The sequence below is a fragment of the Pelodiscus sinensis genome, chromosome 10 (genome assembly GCF_049634645.1).
Source record: "Pelodiscus sinensis isolate JC-2024 chromosome 10, ASM4963464v1, whole genome shotgun sequence".
Lineage (NCBI taxonomy): Eukaryota > Metazoa > Chordata > Testudines > Trionychidae > Pelodiscus > Pelodiscus sinensis.
The window spans coordinates 8,405,033-8,423,672 of NC_134720.1; the positions used below are offsets into that span (position 1 = coordinate 8,405,033).

The 18,640-nt window shown below is 43.1% G+C and overlaps 1 protein-coding gene across 1 annotated transcript in view; it reads right to left on the bottom strand.

The window, feature by feature from the left end:
* GPC1 (glypican 1) overlaps nucleotides 1–18,640 on the bottom strand; it is a 340,184-nt gene that overhangs the window by 186,001 nt on the left and 135,543 nt on the right. The gene's annotated exons all lie outside the window — the stretch shown is intronic.

Below are 18,640 nucleotides of genomic sequence, written 5' to 3' on the forward strand. Positions count from 1 at the left end.
TTTTTAGGATTTTTGACAAGAAGCCATCCACCTGCGAACACTCCCTGGATTTTCCCCTAGCCAGCTCCCAATTGCATTTGAATGTAATCAGACATTTAAAAAAAAATCATGCACTGAGATAACCCAATTACATTGAAGTCAACATGTTTAATGTAATTTGATTGTGACTGCCAACAATTTCGCAAGCAATTTTAGAGGACTGCTGCCTTTAGGTCATAACCAAGCCAAAACACACTTAAAACCACATCTCGTCTTGCACTTCTCTTTTGTCTGTTACAGCCTGATCCTGCAAGTCCTCCAAATGGACAATGGTCTATTAAAACCAATGAGAGCTCCTGCTGCATAAAGCTTACAGGTTTATAAGTTCTTGAGGAGTGATAATGCATCTTACTTGGTTAAGCACCATGTTAATCTGTGGCATACAGAAAATATTTTTGCTCATGATGCTTGCTTTTTTTGATAGATATCATCCAGTATTGGCATAAGCTCATGTAGGCTCTATGTACCCGGCCATACAGGGCAGCAACATACAGGCTGTGCTGCTGTCTTTGCAAGGGTAAAGGGCAGGATTTTGCCCTGAGTAGCCAGACAACACAGTGCATGCTTTCACATCAAGTTCAGGACCTGAGTCCATATTACTGAAATTAATGAGTGTCTTTTCATTAGGTTTGGCAGGAACAGGACAACTCCAGGAATGTTCTATCTGAACTTCTGCTTAACATGTCATGTTCCCCAGGTATGACTACTGTTATTATTGTGAGCCCTAGTTCTTTCTGAGGCTCTTCCCCTCTGCTTCTGCATCACTGTTTTGCATAAGACAAGATTAAATTAAACTGTGACACCGGGATTTCCAACTCTGACCTTCGCTACCTCCAGCTTTCCCATTTTAGGGAAGACAAGATTTCCTGTCAGGTCTCCTCACTCCAAAGAGAACTTCTTTCTCTCTCATAGACTTTAAGGTCAGAAGGGACCATTATGATCATCTAGTCTGACCCCCTGCACAGTGCAGGCCACAGAATCTCACCCACCCCTCCTAGAATAATCCTCTCACTTATATCTCAGATATTGAAGCCTTCAAATATTTTGAAGACCCCAAGATGCAGAGAATCCTCCAGCTGTGATCTGTGTCCCATGCTACAGAGGAAGGCAAAAAACCTCCAGGGCCTCTGCCAATCTACCCTGGAGGAAAATTCCTTCCCGACCCCAAATATGGCGATCAGCTAAACCCTGAGCATGCGGGCAAGACTCATCAGCCAGACACCCAGAAAGTTCTCTATAGTAATTCCTATCATCCCTCCATTGACCTATTTCCCACTGATAATGAATGGTCAATTAGTTACCAAGATCATGTTACCTCATCAAACCATCCCCTTCATAAACCCATCTAGTTTAATCTTTAAACCAGATAGATCTTTTGCCCCCACTACTTCCCTCGGAAGGCCGTTCCAGAACCTCACTCCTCTGATGGTTAGAAACCTTCGTCTAATCTCAAGTCTAAACTTCCTACTAGCCAGCTTATATCCATTTGTTCTTGTGTCCACAGAAAAAGGCACAAGAGAAACGTATTGGACCAGGAAAATAAACAAACAGGAGCAGTTTCAGAAGCGTCACACACAAACACTGTGTAGCCTTGTGCCCCTGCCAAATTAACTTTCAGCTGTCTTTCTTGTCAAAAGTGTTTCTTGCCCCAACTTTCCCTCTCATTAGCTGGCTTCTTACAGGCCATTTTCCCCACCCCACCCCACCCAACTACATTTGTATGGAAAAGCCACTGTAAGGATTACAGCCGTACTTGGAGGTAGAGCTAGAGTTTCTCACTAAGACATTGACATGGAAAACGAAAAACTTGCTTCTTACCCAGATTTTTCAGTCAATGACATACACTCCTGCCTCATAGGGCTTGTAACAAGAGACTTGGTTTTATTTACACTTGCCCTACTGGAGTAAGGGTCTCCAAACTCCCTCAGAAGGTTGCCTTTATCTACGCTCAACCTTGAGTCGGGACAGCTTTGGAGGCAGAGCCATACGTTCAAAGCTGAACTAGGACCATCCCACATACACTTAATAACATGAGTAACTTTACACAAGACTAGCCCCATTCTTCCTGTGTGTAAAAAACTTAAGGTAGGTTGTAGGTACAGATCAGAAGAGTCATTAGGGACTGCTAATAAACCACCATCTCCCTGCCATCCCAGGCAATATCCTATGGCCTGGCTCCTATTTCAAACCTCTTCGTTCCAATGTAACAAAAGGCTTCACATTGCAGGACGAATACAAAAGAACAGCCCCCTTTCAAACATGAGGCTGCCGAGTTGCTTCACGTCTCTGCTGAGGAGACAACTGCACATTCAATCATACAGGTCAAGCAGGTTCCTGTGCTTTGGGATTTTAGAAACAAAAGAAAGGAAGGAACAAAATTCAAGGCTTTCCAGTCCACAAGAGAGGAAGCAGCACAAGGAAACAGAACGCAGCACAATGCCCGAGTTCCATGACACACAGAGAGGAACAACAAAAGTTTGAGACGCGCTAATTAAAACATGACATGACCAGACAAATCTCCCCTCGCCCATCCAAGCATGGGGTACATTTGAGAAAATGGCATCATTCCAAAATCTCTCTCTGTTAATAGAGCATCAACCAGGCTCTAGCCAATGCTTTTCAGAGAAAAAATGGAAGACAGACACACAAAGACTGAAAAGAAAAGCCCCTATGCAAAAAGGGCTCACTTTTCCACCTTTGCGGCTCGAACCACAAAAAAATCTACTTTAAGCACTTTCTAAAGCAAATTTAGTTCTTTCTAACAACTATTTATCTTCAATACTACAATAATTTATCTCAGTGGGAGAATGACGTTTCTAACATTCCTCTTTGCAATTCAAATGCTTTGCACAAAAGAGAGGAAGAGTTTTGAAACCCTGTGAAAAACCTGTGCTTTGGTTTCTAATTTGATCTGTATTTGCAATGTTCACTGTCATTATTTATTTAGGGGTTCATATTATTTTATTGCACACTCGTTTGCTAATTTACCTTTATTATGTAATTTCTTCTTTTGCTGAAAATGTGTCAAATCTCTCTCTATGCATTTGGCAACAGATTGCCCGCAAATATCTATAGAGATCAGTGAGATACAGAAGTACTAGGAGTAAAGCAGAGAGAGTCAGGGGAGCTGAGAGCTTTGCTAGGCCCTTGGGCAATGTGGGAGGAGGGCCTGGCACAGACAAAGCCTGCTTCTCAGTAGCCAGTTCAGCTCGGACCGCCCCCCCCACCACCCACCCATGGACGAGGGCTGCTGCCACCCTGTGCTGCTGCTTCTGTATCAGAGGCGTCAGCATGGAGCAGCAGGCAGCCAGCCTGCGAGGGGAACTAGTTTTTAAACTGGCTCCCCTCACAAACTGGCTCCCCTGGCACCTTGCACTGCTGACTGTGATACAGAGGGAGCAGTGTGGTGGCAGGGGGCTCCCTGGAGTGGAGCCAAGAGTACACTGGCTGCTAAGATTTCACGCAGTTACACGACTATTCAATTACCCGATATCTAACATCCCTAATACCATCAGCTGGGCTGAGCTCAACAGTGCCAGTGCTGAGTGCCTATGATCACCCTCTTTGCTCATTAAGTGGGGTACCAAGGCCCAACTGGAGCTGAACTTCTCCTTTAAGCTACAGAACGTTGTGGCACCACTTGTCCTAGAGAAGGCGTCCTTCAACGCAACTGTATCAAATCGAGAGGTCACGGCTTCAGAGACCATAGGTCTTGTCGGGAACCTGGACTTCAGCCAAGAAGTCCGCACTCCTCTTTTCAGATGCCTTCTCAGAAGCCTCCAAACGTTGAAGTGGCGCGTGATCTGTTAGGGAGACAGGAGTATGGGACGTTGTCCCCTGACCTGATGCAGAAGCTGGCCGACGTGTTCCATTGTTAACAACCTGAATTTAGTCTCCCTGTTTTTCTTGGCCTTGGATTGGAGGACTAGACAGAAGTTGTCCTTCAGGGAGCGATGAGACTCCCCAACGTAGCGGGCATGCTTACAGTGGCTGCTGCTCGTAGGCAGAAGATGTTTGAAGCCTGGCAAGCCAAGCGTGTCCTGCTGGGAAAACAAGTCTTCTGGAGAGGAGGAAAAAACCAAACTCCTCGTTATTTTAATTAGTTAGTACAATTACCTAACTAACTAATCTGAATAACAATGGGAAGACTGAAAAGCCAAGGCACGTTCAGGGGGACGGATGCTCAGGCTGAGGGGTCTGAGAAGGAACTGAGGGCAGTTTGCAGCCCTATATAGCTTTAATGGCCCGCACAAGGAGGTATCTGGCACATGCACAGGTAGAAGAGACCCTGCTAATGGAAAATCGCTGATTGATTAAGAACTTGAGAGGTGCATGCGCACCTGAAGTGGAGCACAAGATGGACGCTACTCAGAAAACCAGCTTTTGTCACTCACATTAAATGGCGTTATCCAAGCAAAGAATATGGGCAAGGAAGCTGAAATTCCTTCCGCAAAGAGGAGAATACAGTGGTGACTGCTAGGGAGGGACGCAAGGTGAGCAACAGCCACAGGACCACGCCCACTCCTCCCTTTGCCCCGATGCCCTACCCCCTACTCGCCTCTTCCTGCTCCTGGTCTGCCTTCAGCGTGTCCCCACTCCCTCCCCTGAGTGACGCAGCTCAGAGGACTAGCCCACCTGCACTCACCAGCAGCAGCAGGAAGCAGAGCGACCCAGCCCCAGCCTGCTATGATCCCCTGGGTCCTAGTGCCCCACACTGCCCTGGGCCCCCAAAGCACTCCATCCAGGGCGACTGCCCCAGACAGGATGGCTCTGCCAGCTTCTGGTCTCTTGCTCCTCTCCCCATGGCACTGGAAGGGCACATGACCCTTCATGCCCCCATTCCCGCATTGCCCCAGGAGAATATGATCCTTTAATGATTTTAGGGACAAAACCCCAGAGCAGAACAGTTCAGATCTGGATCCAGATCCAAGTGTTGTGGCTCAGCCCGAACTGCTTTTGAGATATCTCAGTGTAGGGATATGATCCTGTACAGGAAATAGTGGAAGTAGCTGGTATTTGCATAACTGAGTACCAGTGAGTAATTTTTAATAAGGTGGGATCATTCCACATACAAAAGCGACGAGGAGTCCTGTGGACCTTATAGACTAACAGATTTATTGGAGCATAAGCTTTCGTGGGCAAAGTCCCACTTCGTCAGATGCATGTAGTGGAAATTCCAAAGGCAGATTCAGACTAACACAGCTACCCCTCTGATACATTCCACATGTAGTAGAACCTCAAAGTTAGGATCTGACCAGTCAACCACACTACTTGGTCTTGCAAGTACACCATCAGGCATCAACAAAGAGACCGCCAAAAAAGCAAATACAGTACAATACTATGTTCAATGTAAACTACCAAAAAACTCCAAACAAACTAAGGGACAGCAGCATTTTTCTTCTGCATAGCAAAGTTTCAAAGTGATATAGAATCAATGTCCAGTTGTAAACCTTTGAAAGGACAACCATAACATTTTGTTCAGTTACGAACAACTGCCATTTGCAAGGTGTTTGTAACTCAGAGATTCTACGGTACCATCCACACATCGGTCAAACTCACTACACAAAACAGAACCACAGATACTGGATATTCTCTTCTCAAGCCAAACCCGATCATACTTCCGTGTCGGTATTAAGTGGCTGGGAACTTTTGGAAAGAGCATGGGCCAATCAGACCCACCTTACCAAGACTTCAATGGTTCTTACAGGGGTGAACACGGTTATCAGGATTTGACTCTAAATAGTGTTCTACTGAAAATCAAACAATTTCTGTGGCTCCCGAAAGGAAGTGATTGCAGGTCTTGGGGATAATGAGAATACAGGTCTTTTCCAGCTGTACACCCCTGGTCTTAATTCGTCTCACCTCAGTGGCATTTTTATCTCTTCTCTTCTAATGGTTGCTCAAATAGCCAGCACTATTTGCAATCAGGGAATATTCTCCTTTCAGATACAAAAAACAAGCACTGTGCTTTGTGCCTTTAAACATCAATGCTAAATAAAAACAAGTTAAAATGAAGTCCTGAATATGTTTACACAATCTACACATACACAATATCAGGATACTTGTGACCAGCACACACACATACTTGCTTTTATCCAAGAGAGGTTATAGAAAATCCATATGATGACCTCCTCCCAAATCCTACCTTTTTACTCTTTCTGCTGAAAGACTTACTAAGACATCAGATCATGTTGGCTAAATAAGGCAACCTCACTGCATAGGTTAGAACTGTACTCTGTTAGCATCATCTGGTAACTGCCTCACAGTGAAAATGTCACCTAATGTACAAAGTGGGAAAGGGAGGTTTAAAATTGCAATTGGCCCCATGAGCACAAACAATCTTTAATGGATATCAAGGCATCTGAACTACTCTGCCAGTCACAGATGGGGCCCATATGGGCTAGGGGGTCTAAATTTCTGCAAACTGGTAGGGCAGCATTTGCAAACTTTTACTGTCTCTTCTCTACTTTTCCGGTCATTCATTCGAGGACATTTGATAACTAGAGGTCACCAAATAAAATTAATAGATAGCAGGTTTAAAATAAACAAAAGGAAGTTTTTCTTTATGCAGTCCACAATCAACCTGTGGAACTCCTGGCCAGAGGATATTGTGAAGACTAGGAATTTAACAGGGTTCAAAAAAGTACTAGATAAATTTATGGAGGTTAGATCCATCAATGGCTTTTAGCCAGGATGGGTAGGAATGGTGTCTTTAGCTTCTGTTTGTCAGAGGCTGGAAATGGATGACAGGAGAGAGATCAAATAATGATTACCTGTTCTGTTCATGCCCTCTGGGGCATCTGGCATTGGCCACTGTCAGAAGACAGGATATTAAGGCTAGATGGACCTTTAGTCTGACCCAGTATGGCCGTGCTGATGTTCTTAGGTTTGACATCAGTCTCTAGGGACTGTCAATCCAGCCCCATTCAGAAGCACTGGAAGTGTGGCACTGATTTGCTTCATCCAAGCCTCCGCAGAGGGAGACAATTAAGGGGAATGTTAACATGGAAAAGAAAATATAATTAACAAAGACAAGGGTAAAGGCCACTACCATGCCCTGGAAGAATACTAAATATAGAGTGGATAAGACAGACTTAAAATGTGCTGATACTCTTGCTGATACTTGTAAGGTTGTGTGTGTGCGCATTTCAATGGCAAAACCCTTAAGGAACAGATGGCAGAAAATGCCACATATTGTGACCACATTCTTGACTTCTGCTAAAATAATTTGTGTTAAAGAAATGTATCTGCTTAATGTTAGCCTCTCCGTTCATACTCTTTTCCAGATACTGCACATGACATCACACTTAGTTCTCTATGTAAACCTCAATTCTGAACTCAGTTACCCAGGGCCTGACAACACCACTGACTAGAATGAGCACTGTTTGCATGCATCTGAGGGCAAAAGAGGACCTAATGAGTGGTTGAAGACTGTGCTTTAGGGTGAGACAGGAGCTGCTTTATGATTTTCAGCAAATATCTTTTTCAGGGAGATGCGAAAGTGATGACAGAATGATGTAAGCAACAAATTTACATATTCTGTAGGCAATGAAAGCCCCAAATCTAGCAGAACGGACAACTGTGTCCCGTGTACCAAAGAGCATTGCTCCTTGGCATCTCTCTTCACATCACTGATTCTACTCACCTTAGGTACATGGAGTCTAACAATGGCTCCTAAGCAACTTGCTCCATTGGGGTGGGAGGGAGGAGATATGTTACATAAGCCCCTGTGATGGTACTGAGGGTGGGTCTTCAATTAGCACCTTAAGAGCCTTAGGAAAAAATCCAAATCATACTAGAACCCTTTGAAAACAGCGTGTGTCTGGTTACAGAAGAGAGACAGAGGCAGTTTAGTATTACGCTGTTTTCTATTAACTTCTCTGAAGAAGGCAGGAGGCCCCTATAGGGCATGTTAAACAAGGCAAGAATTGGCTTGCTTTTTTACACAAGATTTCTAAGGAAATATTGATGCTTTGTTCCACAGTCCACTGTTATTGACCACTTTCAGAGCTGCCCTGAACATAGCAGCTGATATTTTGGCTTACATTTTTTTTTAAACAGTGGCTTTTATCCACAGTTAGATCTTATCCTACCATTACAGTAAACTGCTTCCTATCTTATTACAAGAAGATTAATCAAAATTTTCTAGACAGTACACATAAATTATTCAATTCCATTACATATGTGCTGGTCTTCATTAAGTGTGTAACATCTTTATGGAAGAAGAAAAGCGATTCATTAAGCAGGCTTTCTCCATTTCTTCTTAGATTAATACTGAGCATTCTAGTTATTTGAAGTTATGACATTAATTATTACTACATCAAGTTTTCCATCGCTTGCATTGGCAGTTTGCTATCTGATAGAAGCCTATTCCCGTAAAGAGCTACTAGAGTAAACTGAGGGATTACAAAATGATGAGATTCCTACAGATGTGTCTTAAGGTTAAAGGACTCCTTGAATTTAGATGTTGGTTTATGCCATGAAGCAGGAGCATTTGTATCCCTTCCACAATTCTTGGCGGTTGAGTGTGGATTGGTTGGTTGCTGCTTTTTTTAAACTTTGGAACTCAGAATGTTTATCATCATCCATATAAATATGTCCCATTTTCCCTTAATTTTTGTCTCGTGCACATTCACCCTTCCCTGTTTTGATCAGAAGTGAAAGAGCTAAAAAGCTGGAGATACCGATGTAACCGTAATAAATGTAACCCTTCGTTTCCATTCCAAATGGGAGAAGTACCAGAAATCTTGTGTGAATGTCCATGCAAAATTCACATACAAATTGGAATAAGCATCTCACTGCCTGAATGATTATCAAAACCAACCTTGGGGCTTTTGGAGATTAACCCATCGCTAGTGTACAGCAATCTTAGAATCACAGAATTATAGGGCTGAGAGACCCCTCAGGAGGTCATTGAGCACAGCCCCTAGCCTAAAGCAGGACCAATCCCAACTAAATCATCCCAGCCAGGGCTCTGTCAAGCCGGGACTTAAAAACCTCTAGGGATGGAGATTCCACTCCTCTCTACGGAACCCATTCCAGTGCTTCCCTACCCTCCTAGGGAAATAGTTTTTCTTAATATCCAACCTAAGCCTCCCCCACTGTAACTTGAGACCATTGCTCCTTGTTCTGCCATCTGTCACTACTGAGAACAGCCTCTCTCCAGCCTCTTTGGAACCTCAAATCCTCCCTTACTCTTCTCTTCTGCAGCCCAAATCCCTCAGTCTCTCCTCATAGGTCATGTGCTCCAGCCCCCTAATCATTTTCATTGCCCTCCGCTGGATCCTCTGCAATGCATCCACATCCTTTCTATAATGGAGGGGCCCAGCACTGGACACAATACTCCAGATGTGGCCTCACCAGTGACGAATAAAGGGGAATAATCACTTCTCTAGATCTGCTGGCAATGCTCCTCCTAATGTACCTTAATATGCTGTTAGCCTTCTTGGCTACGTATCCAGCTTCTCATCCACTGTACTCCACAGGTCCTTTTCTGCCAAACTGCTGCTTAGCCAGTGGATCCCCAGTGTGTAACGATGCTTGGGATTCTTCTGTCCCAAGTGCAGGACTCTGCACTTGTCCTTGTTGAACCTCATCAGATTTATTTTGGCCCAATCCTCTCATCTGTCTAGGTCATTCTGGACTTTATCCCTGCCCTCCAGCCTAGCCACCTCTCCCCCTAGCTTAGTGTTATCTTTTCAGGACAACTCATGGTACAAGGAGATTTTATATTCACCTTACATTTTTGAATGTCCAGATGAACAGTGGTGTAAAAACACAGATGAAATCTGTGTGTCTGATTTTCTTTTTACATTTCACTCTGCTCATTTGTAGTATCTCTCTCTGCAGATTACAGAACCATCTATTTATGGAAAATAGTTACAGAAAGTAAAGGGTAAAGAGCGAGCTACTCTTTCACCCGCAAGGCTGGTCCATGCCATTGTGTGCTGAGGCATGCTGACCGGGCAGAGTCGGGGAGTCTGGCCATGCTGCAGCTGTTATGTGGAGAGAGGATTTCTGTCTTCGAGACCATCAATTCATCACTTTTCACCACCACTCAAATATAAAGAACCATCTTTAGATAGAAATGAGTGAAATTCTATTGCCGTGCATCAGGTCTATATTTGATCCAAAACAGTTACATGTGAAGAATAAAATCTTACTAAGGAAACTTATTTAAGCAATAGCTGCTTGAATACTTAACGAAAATGTGCTGAGTCCTAAAACATAAAAGGATCTAGTTGTTCTTCCCTCAGCATCATCCCCATCTGACCAAGAAATATTGTCAATATCTGTCTTTTAGGAAGATTAGTGCTGGGTTTGTGTGGTATCCTATTTATAGCTTGGACAAACAGCTCACCCAATCATTTCATAGTTAAACACAGTTGTCTGTCAGTACCCTTCAGAAGAGATGTTTATAGAAAAACATGTGTCAACCAAGTATGAACAAAAGGGAGCAGACCACATACAGAAACTGCTCCCAAAACCATCAAACAGCAAATGTTCACCAACTGTATAAAAATCAGGTCTTGGTGAATCATGTCAGGCGTAATTGTAGTGTCTCCTTTTAGGGTACTGTATAGTTATAGCTAGTCAGTGTTTCCACTTTAAATCCCTGTTTTCAGAAGGGCTTCCAGCTCAGCTGTAAAGAATTAGTCTGGGATGGCACTTGGCAATAGAAGTTTCAGTTCAGGACGGATTCTATGTTGCTTTAATAAAGTGTTTAAAATGCCTTGCCCTCTTTTTGAAGCTGTAAAAAAAAGGGGGGGGGGCAAACAGAAACCAGTTCGGGTGCCTTTTGGTGTTCAGTTTGCTGGGTGCACATGTGTGTCGTGAATGGAGCCAAAACATGTCAATGGAACTGACGCTTTCAGTGCAGGAAAATGAGAAAATTCAGAGTTATGGTCCCCACACCGCATAGCTCAATTCCCTCATGCATATTTCTATACATACCTTGCTGTATATGGCATTAACTCATATGCATGAATTAAGGGACCAATCCTGCCCAGACCTTTGGTGCCAAAAGTGCTATTATACTTCGTGGGTTGGAGCTTTACTGCTTGCTTTTAATTTTTTGTTCTTTGAATTGAAATTTTCCCAAGGATTCTGAGAGGAGAGAACTTAAAGCTCGTGGGATTCAGACTCCTCTCCCCTCCCTCGCTTGCTATGGGTCATACTCCATAGCACTGTGGTATTCAGGGAGGGTTGGGGCTGGTGATGGGGACAGAGGGGACAAGCGGAAGAAGTAGAGAAGCACCTTATAGCTTGACGAGCTGGTCACAATTTTCTTCAAAATATCAACAACAAAAAGATGACAATGTGTTTACATAAAAACATTTCCCATTTTCTGACTCGTGCTAGTTTCAACGTATCCCTACTGCTCAGCCTCTATGTCTGGGCAGATAAAGGTTTGGGCATCAACAGAGAAAGGAAGGCTTCATAGCTTAGTCACCTGACCTCTCCCTATTCCACACCCCCAAGTTAATGGGCAAAATCAAAATGTGCTAGTCACCAAGAAATTAAAGACCTTGTTTGTATATGGGTGTGTTCTATACTGAAATCATTAGGACGTGAATACATGACCCACATCCACAGAAATCTCTGGTTTCCGGTCCATTTCAGAATCCCAGGCAAAGTTTCCTAACTAATCTTAGCAGGGAAGTGAATCCAGCTCACAGACTGTTTATCCCTAGTCCAGCTAACTACACAATTTAATGATCTGGATAGAGTGTCAAAGGATGGGGGCAGTTTGCTAGCAATTCAGAAAGAAGTTGCTCCCCTAAGCATCTATCAAACTACTCCTAAACAGTTCTTTTGTTTTATATTAGTGACAACAAAGGGACATCATACATTTCCCATGGTACTCCATCTCTCATTTCATCTCGCCCTGTTCTCCAGCACACTTGCATGAATGGTTTTAATACTAATCACTAATAACCTTCAATAGACTTGCTGGCAAAAATAAAGTGGCAATCTCATGAGAGCCAGCCCCATCACTTGGGACTTTTAAAACAAGACTGGACAAGAAGCTATAAAATATACCACAGGGAATAATCCTGTATCTGTAGGAAAAGAGGCTGGATTACCTGAGAGGACTTTGCCTTTCCCTGATTTTTAGGATGTTATGAGATTTCTAATACTTCCTTGCTGAGGAAGGAATATCTGAGATTACAGTCTGTGGATCACACATCTCTTCTGTGGATAAAAGCCACACTTCTGTCCAGGAGCATACTGGCAATCAAAATAGGCCCAGGAAATGGGTTGAGAACGGTCCTCCCCATGATGTCACCCCGCGTGCCCCTCAAGCTTGGGCTGTCAATCTAGCACATTTTACATGCGTACCTTCAAGAAAAAAAAAGGACTGCACATCTCACTGTATCCTCACCCCTTATGCCAGTAAGTCTCCAGGTATGGAGTTTTATTTATTTCACCTCAAATAAGGTTAATTCTGGCCTATTTCAAACGCTGTCCAATGTTTTGAAATCATTCATTTTACACAAAACATTCTTAATGGTTCCTGTGATTAATAACCCTCTTATTTTTATAGAAAAATGTTTTTGAATATCAATATGCAGAATTCAAATATCCTTTATGCAAAACAAGGCAAGTAACCTATCCTTCAAGAGCCTGTAATCTCCTGAATGTGTATATTCTATTTGTGTGCATGTATCATTCTTATACATGAAGTTAGAAATAGTAAGTGGATACCTGTTTTATTAATTCTTGGTCTTTTAGGGTATGTCTAGACTACATGGTTCCGTTGACATAGCCATGTAGATGAGTTTACTAGACATAGGAAAATGAAGCGGCGATTTAAATAATCGCCGCTTCATTTACATCAAAATGGCCACCACGCTGTGCCGATCAGCTGTTTGGTGGCACAGCGGAGCAGTCTGGACGCGCTGTGGTTGACAAGAGAAGCCTTTGTCCACCGCTCCAGTAAACCTCATTCCATGAGGCATAACAGAGAGGTCAACAAAGGCTTCCGTTGTTGACCATGGAGCATCCAGACTGCCCCGCTGTGCCGCCAAACAGCTGATTGGCACAACGCGGTGGCCATTTTGATGTAAATGAAGCAGCGATTATTTAAATCGCCGCTTCATTTTCCTATGTCTAGTAAACTCATCTACATGGCTCTGTCGATGGAGTCATGTAGTCTAGACATACCCCTAGTGAACATCATTAGTGATACTTACGGGACTTAAAGGCCCAGTGCTCAAGACAATGATCTTCAATGATTTTGTTTTTCCTATAAGCCAAAACTGAGGTTGGTCCTCCAAAGACATGTCACCATGCCACCTGGTGCTGGAATCCACATTGAATATTGTATTGTTTTGTAAGGGAGGAGAGAGAATTGAACAAAGCCCCAGAAAAATTCTATATAAGGGATGGGAAGCAAAGAATGATCCTCCTTATCTGGCTTCTGAAACTGCTGCCCCACCCCAAGAGGATACAAAAGAACACCTGGAAAAGAAAAGAATTGCAATGAAAGGAGTAGAAGGCATTGCTGGGCCCAAATAAGAGAAAAAAAAAATCACAGCTTTGGCTTGTGAATAACTGCATCTGAGAGAAGAATGAGGGTGGGAAATAAGATTTCTAACAACTTCTCTTAGTGTATTAGGCTTAGCTGGCATTTTTTGTTTATTTTAGATTAGTAATTTGCTTTGATCTCTCTGTTTTCATCTGCAATCGCTTAAATCCTACTGTTTATACTTAATGAAACACTTGTATTTATTACCAAACCTAGTGCAAGAGCTGCACATCGCTCTCTTTCCCTGAGAAAGAGAGCTAACTCTGTGAGCTTTGTGTGTGCAACACTTTTATGCAGAATAAGATGGATTTATTAGGGGTTTTGGTTCCTTTTGGGGGCTGTGCTCCAGGCAGCTGTCAAGTCCCTGTAACTGAGCCCTCCCAGATCTGTTATCAGCATCTGTGTAACTCCACTGGGGGGCTGTTACCCCAACCCTGTGCCTTTGTTGGGAGAGATGAGAGCTTGTAGTGGTGGGGAGCCGCAGAAAGGGCAAGTAGGTGGGCTCAGTGGTATGATCAGTAGAGTGGGTGATAGTCTCAAGAGGATCTTTGTATACAAGAACTGTCAAATTCTGCTCCCTGTCCCTTTGGAGTGAGGAAGATCCATCTCCCGTTATGTGGAACACCTGCCTTTCTGCACGTGACTGGTTCCCCAGGCTTCTTCAGATCTCACCTCAAGACCAATCTTCTCTTTTGCCTGTGGCAAATGAATCCCTCCTCCAATGAAACAATCAACCCCACCCCCAAGCAGTGTTTCAGTCAGCATTACTGAAATGTAGCCGTTATACATTTAAAAAAAATCTCTGACCTACATCTATAGTCACTCTGTATGGGCTATTTACCTGTAAGTGATATACCATAATCTACAATTTGTACATGTCCCACAAGGCTTATCAGCTACAAAGGATACTCGTACTACTATACAGTAGCTTCAGGTGGTAGCCAAGTCAGTCTGTACAGGATAAACTTAAAAAAACCACCAAATAGTTTGGTAGCACTTTAAAGACTAACAAAACATGTAGATGGTTTCATGACACACAGAAAGCTCATGATACTATCTACATGTTTTGTTAGTCTTTAAAGTGCTACCAGACTATTTGTTGTTTTTTTTAAGTTTATACTATACAAAAGTAAGTTTGTACGGTATGCTGGTAGCTTGACAATTTTCTCATCCTTTTCTCTTTCACACCATTTCTTTATTTTCACTTGAACCGATCTATTGGCCTCTGTACACTTCCTGTCCCTTTCTTCTCTTGCATGTTGCCCTTTCACTCAACTCTCTCCTATTGCTTCCTTCAGCAGTTGGGTACAAGCAGATGCAGATAGCAGTGCGAATCCCAGCAGCACCTGTAGGACCAGGCTCTCTGTTTTCCCAGTGTAACCCACTGACAATGTCTCTTCCCACTGAATTTCATTCTACTTCCACGTACTCTAACTGCAGGTGATGAAACTTCACTGCTTTCATCTTCAGCATTAGTTCCACCTAGCAAATCACTCCCTCTTTAAGGAGTCCTACCTTTGTCTTGATAAGATATTTATTAAATTGCACAAATTACAAAAATTGTACTTTGATCTGTGGTTGTCTTAAGCAGATAGAGACTCTGAACTGAAGAGGCATCTGACAGGGGAGCAAATGGGAATACATCATCTTCTCACAGAGGAGACGCTTTGTAAAATCCTGCTTATTTTCGACATGCTATGAAGCATTGGTTTTAATTTCAGGTGGTTGCTCACCTGAGGCTAAAACCTACTCGTACTGAAAGTCAATGGTTAAATTCCCACTGACTTCAAAGGGAGAAAGATTTGCTCTCTGGGGTTTTCAACTATTTTTTTAATCTGGCCGCATTTAACAGCTATGTAGCCACATTGGGAAAGGATCCATTGTTAACCTTTTCTGAACAGGGAAGAGACAACTAACTTACTTTATCACAAACATTGTACGGCACTTGGAGCTGACGTCTATGGTTAGAACAGTTCCACTTTAGACAGGCATGCTAGAAATGTGTGTGGCCAACAGGTTTCCAGCTATAACTGAAACATAATTAACAGAGATCCGCTTCCATCTTAAGTTCTGATAACTGTGTATCCCTTGTCTATTCTTTGCTTGTTAAATGCTTATAGCTTCTACCTAGAAGTTGATCTCAGTTTCAGTATTCAACATGACAACACAGTAAGTGATTCGGTGGTCAAGGAAAAAAATGCTAATCTCATGAGAAAACTTCAGTTTGTGGCTCTTAAAGGAACTAATAAATTGAAAACTGTCAAGTAGTTTTAGAACAAAAAGTGTGGTCTCAAGTCCTTTCTGTTCCATCGCATGTACAATTTTCAATGTGTAATACCCAGTAAATTCAGCATTCATTGCCAGCAAGTATCCAAAGAGGTTACAAGAGGACAGCCAAGCCTGCAATGCAGTCAGAGCAAAGGTACTGTACTTCTGGAAAATTATTATTCACTTCTCCTATTCATTGTATGGTACAATTTCCCAATTTCAATAGAGCCACTATCTTTTTAAAAGTTATTATGTATTTAAAATGTGACTGTAGAAAATACTCTTTACCCCACGCATACTAATCTGATTTTTATGGCAGACAAGAACTGATACAGAGAGCATTCAAAAAACACTGAATCAGCAACTACACTCGAGTCGGGAAGCGCCCAGCACACTACACTTAGAAAGTAAATAAGTCAAAGACTGTATGGTATATATGGTTGTGACAATTTTCTTCCACTATTTGATCTGAGGAAGTGGGTCTGGCCCACGAAAGCTCATCGCCTAATAAACCATCTTGTTAGTCTTTATAGTGCTACATAGTCCTGTTTTTTGTTTCAGCTGCACCGGACTAACACGGCTACGTTTCTATCACTATTCTGTATGCGAATAGGACATTGTTCACGTCATGTCTCCAACTCACCACTGAGCTCAAGCTTGCTTCCTCTCTCACTTTCAAAACCTGTCTGTGGGAATGCCCCCTGCCCTGCTCTGTTCCCTCAAACTAGTTTCTAGACAAATGCATACATAGCTTGCATCACACCAGTGCTAAGTGTTGTTCTTATTGTCACGCAATAGTGTCAGTAAGAGTGCTGATGCAAACAGATGCTGTTGTCATTTAAAAGAAAAGGGAATGATTAAAGCATGCCTGCAGGCAAAGCAGATTCGTAGGGCAGTGTCGGGGATGGGTGTGTGTAAAATGCAATCCTCGACGCTGGAAACTGCTGTGCTTTTAATGTTAAAATGATGAAAATAAAACACTAAATGAGAAAAAAAAACAGCAGAAAGAAAATTCACTAATCCGTGTGCATATTTCTTAAGGCTAGTAGAAACAAGAGTGTCCGTTGTAAGCAGCCAGGTGACCACATGAAAGACAAGTTCTATGTCAACCAGGAATTAATTCCTGGGAGTCTGTAAACCGTGTTATGCAGGAGGGAAGCCGAGGGGAGGGGTGAGAGGGAGGGAAAGGGGACAGTTCCTTCTGAGATATTTCAAGATGGCTTAATGTGTTTCTCCTCATCCTTGCCTCTTGGAGTTCTGCATCCAGACACACGTTTTTCAAAACTACCCTTCTCCAGTAAAGTCCACACATGGTTTATTTAATTGGAAAGGAGGGTTGCCCAGTGGTTAAAGTGTCATTGCAGGGTCAATTCCCCGTGCCACCACAGACTTTGCAGAAGTCACTTAGTTTGACCAAGTCTATGCATGTTCAATAACACACCTATGACTGGTCTACGTCCCATGACAGACTTGCAAGTCTTGGGCTACTGGGCTTTAAAATTGCAGTGTAGACATTCAGGCTGGAACTTGAGCTTTGGGACTCTCTGCCCTCATGAGGTCCTGGAGCCCCATTCCAACCTGAGACCCATGATGTAATCTACAATTATATAGTCTTGGAGGCTGAGCCCTGCGAATCCGAGCCAGCATGTGTGGGTTTTGTTGCAGTATAGATACACTCTTTCTGCCCTAGGGGTTGTCTACACTTAAAGGTAGATACGCCTATATGCATTATTTAAGGATATGAAAAATTCACAACCCAAGCGCATATGTAAGTGGACTTAACTCCCAGCTGACATAATCAGCTCTCAGAGAGGGTGATTGAGTAACCTGATGGAAAAACCTTCCCATTACAGTAGGATTTGTGAAGAAAAGCACATTGATTGCAGGATGCTCAGAGACCACAGTAACGGAGTCCAAATACATACCGTAGATAGATAGCAGGGTGTAAATGCAAGAGCAGGTGAAAAAGAACAATATTGGTGACTATTGTGTCCAGTTCTGAGCCCCCCCACTATAGAAAGGATGTGGATGCACTGAAGAGGGTCCAGCAAAGGGCAACCAAAATGATTAGGGGGCTGGAGCACATGACCTATGAGGAGAGGCTGAGGGATTTGGGCTTATTTAGTCTGCAGAAGAGAAGAGTGAGGGGGGATTTGACAGCAGCTTTCATCTTCCTGAAGGGGGTTCCAAAGAAGATGGAGAGAGGATATTCTCTGTAGTGATGGATGGCAGAACAACGAGCAATGGTCTCAAGTTACAGTGGGGGAGGTCTAGGTTGGATATTAGGAAAAACTATTTCCATAGGAGGGTGGTGAAGCACTGGAATGGGTTACCTAGGGAGGGGGCAGAATCTCCATCCCTAGTGATTTTTAAGTTCTGGTTTGACAAAGCCCTGGCTGGGATGATTAAGTTGGGATTGGTCCTGCTTTGGGCAGGGGGCTGGACTTGATGACCTCCTGAGGTCTCTTCCAGACCTAGGATTCTATGACTGTCTGTTTCTCTTTCTCTCTTTAAACTACTTGTATAATGAGGGTTACTGAATCCCCAAGGGAGATTCAGTAAACAGCACAAGTGGGATTTTATGGGTGCTACAGTCAACATTCTTCCCTCCACCTTGTCTTCAGTTCAGCATGTAGGCTTATGGCAAGGCCACCCTGATAAATATTCATTCAGAGATACTGTGAATCTTCTTATACAAATACATACAGAAATGCACATACCATACTCCTCATTACAGCCACCTAGTGGACAAGTGCCCTCTGTTGTTGCAATCAGGTAATAAAAGTTGGTCCAGGGGCTGAC